At 39.8% G+C, this 6,199-nt stretch overlaps 1 pseudogene; it reads left to right on the top strand.

Annotated features, from left to right (window-relative positions):
- The first annotated feature begins 5,593 nt into the window (after positions 1-5,593).
- LOC113292151 lies at positions 5,594-5,693 on the top strand (annotated as a pseudogene).
- The last annotated feature ends 506 nt before the right edge of the window (positions 5,694-6,199 follow it).

The raw sequence follows: 6,199 nt of genomic DNA, 5'->3' as shown, positions 1-6,199 counted from the left end.
GTCGAAACTAATCACATGGATAGATCAAGAAGATGGATATAGAGAAAAACATGGATGGTTTTGATGTTTACTAGGTGAACGGTGTTTCTCATATCTGTCTGAAGGCCTCCGCAAAAATGAACCTATCCTAATGGACTGAGATACTAGTCTGACTAATATCAACACACTGGCATATACAAGAGAACCAGTGATTGATAATCCTAACTCTAGGTCAACACAACTGGCATATACAAGGGTTCCAGTGGTCGACTTTATTGAATTTATTCCAGTTGGTCTGATGGTCTGGTCTCAGTTTTTTTTTTTTTGTATCTCAATCACTGTAATTCACCCTAGCATTGGTAACAACTTGAATCGTGAGCCCCACTTAATCACTTAGAGAAACCTAGTTTAAAAACAAAACAAAATAAAAACATAAGTGAAAAGGACTCAACGAGATATGGTGAAACTATCATGTTATTTCTAACACCTGAGCTCTGTGATTTTATGAATAGACTCTTTAGATGTTGCCATCTAGTCATATTGGTTCCTCAACTCCTAAAACCAAAAATGCTTCCATCCACTTAGATTGGTTAGTGCCATTCTTAATAGGCATAAATTTCTAGGCTCTGGAGTTTATTTATTGCAACGAAAAGGTAACAAAAAGTTCTACCCCACCCCCAAACTTAAATCTAACATTGTCCTCAATGTTTCTAATCAAAGAACAGTACCAAAAATATAAGTAACATGAGGAAATAGTAAAGAGAGAAGTCGGAAAGATAGTACCTGGGTGAAGTGTAACCAAAAACCTACAAAAATATTATACAACATACAAAATCGCCTCGATGGTCAATCAAGGTAAACAGGGTCCTCCAGAGGGACCTCCTAACATCACCTGTAGGAAAAGGCTCTAAAAAGGGCTTCAATCGCTGACCATTAACCTTCGAAGAACTACTACCATCTGGTGTCTCAATCTCAACAGCGCCATGAGGAAAAACAGTACGGACCACAAAAGGACCGGTCCACCGAGAGCGCAACTTCCCGGGGAATAGATGCAAACGAGTGTCATACAGAAGAACTTTTTGACCTGGAGAAAATGACTTTCGTAAAATATTCCTATCATGCACAAGTTTCATTTTGTTCTTATACTCCTTAGCACTATCGTATGCATCTCTACGAATCTCGTCCAACTCATTGAGCTGGAGATTTCTTTGAGCTCCTGCCTTGTCAAGTGAAAAGTTTAAGTTCTTAATAGCCCAATAGGCTCGATGCTCTAACTCAACAGGCAGGTGACATGCCTTTCCAAACACTAAACGATAAGGTGACATTCCAATGGGTGTCTTAAACGCAGTACGGTAAGCCCATAAGGCATCAGTAAGCCTCGACGACCAGTCTTTCCTGTTTGGATTAACTGTTTTCTCTAGAATACGTTTAATTTCCCTATTGGAAACCTCTACCTGACCACTAGTCTGAGGGTGATATGGGGTTGCTACTTTATGGGTCATACCGTATTGTTTCATTAAAAGAGAAACGGTCTATTACAAAAGTGTGAACCTCCATCACTAATTATAGCTCGCGGCGTACCAAAACGTGTAAGTATATTCTCTTTCAAAAACTGGACTATGACCCTGTGGTCATTCGTTTTACACGGAACCGCCTCAACCCACTTAGACACATAGTCTACAGCGACAAGTATGTAAAGATAACCAAACGAAATAGGAAATGGACCCATAAATCAATGCCCCACACATCAAAGACCTCAATCACTAAAATAGGGTTCAAAGGCATCATATTTCTACGGGAAATGGTTCCTAGCTTCTGGCAACGCTCACAAGAAACACAATGACTATGGGAAAAAAACAATCTTAAGAGGCCAGTAAAATCCGCACTGCAAAATCTTAGCAGTCTTCTTAGCACTAAAATGACCCCCACATGCATGTTCATGACAAAGGATAATACTAGACTGGTCACTCTCAGATACACATCTCCTAATAATCTGTTCCGGACAATACTTAAACAGATAAGGATCGTCTCAAAAGAAATGATTAACCTCGGCTAAAAACCTAGAACGATCTTGCTTACCCCAATGTTGAGGCATTCGACCAGTAACAGATAATTCACTATATTTGCATACCAAGGTGATTGGGAAACAGAGAACAATTTTTCATCAGGAAACTATCCCTTATAGGAAGGGAATTATTAGGGGAACTAACAACTAGCCTAGACAAGTGGCTGTTACTACATTCTCTGCACCCCTTTTGTCTCTAATGTCTGGACAAAAATCTTGTAACAAAGGATCCATCTAATCAATCTAGGTTTGGTATCCTTCTTAGACAAAAGGTATTTCAAAGCAGCATGATCAGTATAGATTACGATCTTAGAACCTAATATAGGATCTAAACTTATCCAAGGCAAACACGATGGCTAAATTCCTTCTCGGTAGTTGTATAGTTCATTTGGGCATCATTCAGAGTTTTGCTAGCATATAAATCACATGAGTAATTTGTTTTCTCGTTGACCTAACAACGCCTATAGCATAATCTGAAGCATCACACATAATTCAAAGGGTAGGTTCCAGTTAGGTGCCTGGACTATCGGGGCAGTAGTGAGTAAAGTTTTAAGCTTCTCAAAAGCCTCTAAACAAGCATCATCAAAGACAAACTTAACATCTTTGCAAGCAAATTGCAAAGAGGTCTAGAAATCAAGCTAAAATCCTTAATGAATCGACGGTAAAAACCTGCATGCCCTAGGAATGACCTAATATCTTTTACGGTTTTTGGGACCTGTAAAGTCTTAATAAGGTCAACTTTGGCTTTGTCTACCTCTATACCCTTTGAAGAGACGATGTGCCCTAACAATTCCTGATTTAACCATGAAATGGCATTTTTCCCAATTAAGCACTAAATTTTTTTCCTTACACCTAGTCAACACTAATGTCAAATGATGCAAGCACTCATCGAAAGATGAACCAAACACTGAAAAATCATCCATAAAGACCTCTAAGAACCGTTCTACCATATCAGAAAATATGCTCATCATACAACGCTGAAAAGTTGCAGGGGCATTACATAGCCCGAAAGGCATGCGTCTATACGCAAAGGTACCAAAGGGACAGGTAAAAGTGGTTTTCTCTTGGTCTTCTGGGGCAATAACGATCTGATTATAACCGGAGTAGCCATCTAAGAAGCAATAGTGACTATGTCCAGCTAATCGCTCTAGCATTTGGTCGATAAAAGGAAGGGGAAAGTGATCCTTCCTTGTGACCTTGTTCAATTTCCTATAGTCAATACACACAGCCATCCCGTGGTCACTCGGGTTGGGATTAATTCATTATTATCATTCTGGACTACAGTGATACCTGATTTCTTGGGGACAACCTGAACAGGGCTGACCCACTTACTGTCTGAAATTGGGTAAATAATACCCGCATCTAACAACTTAAGCACCTCTTTTCGAACTACCTCTTTCATGTTAGGGTTCAGTCGACGTTGCATCTCCCTAGAAGGTTTGGAGTCTTCCTCTAAATGAATCTGATGCATACACACAGTAGGACTTATACCCTTAATGTCTGCTATAGTCCACCCTAAAGCTTCCTTATTGTCTTGAAGTACATTTACTAGCCTACTTTCCTGATCACTATCCAAATGGAAGCTACAATCACAGGTAAAGTCTCAGATGGGCCTAAAAACACATACTTTAGAGTATCGGGTAGTGGTTTAAGGTCCAACTTTGGGGGCTCTTCTAAAGAAGGAATTAGGGTAGTCTCAGAAACTGGTAACGGTTCGAACCTAGCTTTCCATCTATCAGTGTCTAACACAGGGGTAGAATCTAATAGAGCATTCACCTGTTCAATAGTGCTATCGTCGTCAAAATCTAAACCAAAATGGGATAGACAACTTTCTAATGGGTCTTCAGACAAATGTTTGGTAATGACTCCTGAACTAAGGCTTCTATCATGTTCACCTCTCAACACATGTGTCATCTAGCTCATGAGGTTGCTTACTGACATTAAAAATGTTCATCTCCATAGTCATATTACCAAAAGATAAACTCATCACACCATTTCGACAGTTAATGATCGCATTAGACGTAGCTAAAAATGGGCGACCTAAAATCACAGGTATCTGGTTCTCTGGGTCAGGGACAGGTTGGGTATCTAGGACCACGAAATCCACTGGATAAATAAACTTGTCGACCTCAATAAGAACATCCTCGATAACACCTCGAGGGATTTTAACAGACCTATCAGCTAACTGCAGTGTCATCTGAGTAGGTTTCATTTCACCAAGTCCTAGCTGTAAGTATACATGGAATGGCAGTAAGTTCACACTGGCTCCTAAGTCAAGTAAAGCTTTTTCTACCCGGAAGTTACCTATTGTGCAAGCAATGGTAGGAGAACCTGGGTCTTTGTACTTTGGAGTTGTGGTGTTCTGAATGATTGAACTTACGTGACTAGCTAAAAAGGCTTTCTTATGGACGCTAAGTTTTCGCTTTCGCGTACACATATCCTTAAGGAACTTGGCATAAGCAGGAATTTGCCTAATTGCATCTAATAAGGAAGGTTTATGGTAACTTGCTTAAAAACCTCCACTATGTCATTAAAGTTCGATTCCTTCTTTGTTGGTACTAATAGCTGAGGAAATGGGGCTCTAGGCTAAAATCAGACCTTTCAGGAACCGAATTCACATCATCAGAAACTTTATCAGTCTCTCAGCTACTGGTCCTGAGAGGTGAGATCTGAGGGGTGAACTACAGTATGTTCACTATCGGGCATGGTTACCTTATTGTCTACAACTCTACCACTTCTAAGGGTTCTAACAACATTCAATTGATTCGATGGTTTTGCACCTAATTCATGAACTCCTCTAGGGTTGGGTTGTGTTTGACTAGGAAACTTTTTTCTCTCAAAGAATCACTTATCAGACCAACCTGGGTTTTTAACTCGGAAATAGCCTGACTATTTTCTTGTCCTATCCTGTTACTAGCTTGTAGACTCTGTTCTACGGATAACTGAAATTTTGCAGTTTGCTGAGTTAACAAGGCGAGAGATTCCTCTAAACTTAGGATTTTCTTATCTGACTGATTCTGAAACTGAGCTAGTCCTGAAGGATTCTTAGTATAGCCAAAACCTGGGGGAGCATTAGAATTACTAAACTGACCTTGACTTTGGCCCTTAGACCACGAAAGGTTCGGATGGTTTCTCCAACCAGGATTATAGGTTTCTGAATATGGGTCAATCTTTTGACGGTTATCAAATCTAGTGTTATTATAAAGAGCATTGGTGCTCTTCAATATTCTGGCCTTCCCAAAAAGGCTCCACTCTACCACTAGTCTGGCCCACTTCTAAGGCTTCTAACCTTTTTGCTATAGCACAATTTTGGCATCTGATTCATAGCCTCCTTCTACCCTATTAACGTTTCCTCTACTTAAAAGAATTGTTTTCTGGGGTGCCCTACTATTTTCCCATTGCTGGGTTTTTTCGGCGATTTCATTAAAAAATTCCATCGCCGCATCAACAGTTTGGTTTTCAAATCCACCAGTGCATAGAGACTCAACCATGGTCGTTGTGGAATAATCTAAACCCTCATAAAGGATCTGAACTAGCCTAACCTTTTCTAAACCATGATGAGGACACTGGGATAATAAATCATTGAACCTTTCCAAATACCTATATAAAGATTCTCCCTCTTGTTGTGAAAATGTGCATATTTGCGTCCTAATAGACGATTTTGTGCCTAGGGAAAAACTTATTGAAAAAGGCAGATGTAAGTTGTTCATATGTCTCAATTGACTCGGAGTCCAAACTATATAGCCACGACTTGGCCTTATCTTTCAGGGAAAATGGGAATAACCTAAGTTTCAAAGCATCATCATCTAAGCCTCTAATTCTTAGAGTACTACAAATTTCCTCAAAATCCCTAACATGGTAATAAGGGTTTTCATTTTCTTTCCCTAAAAAGATTGGGAGCATCTGTAAGGTCCCAGGTTTCAGTTCATAGGGTGCCTCCGTTTCAGCTAACTTAATACACTAGTTGGATTCAACAAAGCTTTCAAAGTTGCCATTTCTGGCGCTAGAGCAACATGGATTCTCTCCTCAGTCAAAGACGTTCAAAAACAGACTCTTCAAAAGTCGGACTTTCTAGATTAAGGTAATCGAGACGCTTCGAACTACTAGGTTTCTCTTTAACAAATCTACCTAGTGCGTCTCTTTTACGTTCAGGCA

Source organism: Papaver somniferum, chromosome 6, assembly GCF_003573695.1.
Source record: "Papaver somniferum cultivar HN1 chromosome 6, ASM357369v1, whole genome shotgun sequence".
Taxonomy (NCBI): domain Eukaryota; kingdom Viridiplantae; phylum Streptophyta; class Magnoliopsida; order Ranunculales; family Papaveraceae; genus Papaver; species Papaver somniferum.
Note: the sequence above shows the minus strand (reverse complement) of the source record. Positions and strands in the feature narration are given on the sequence as shown.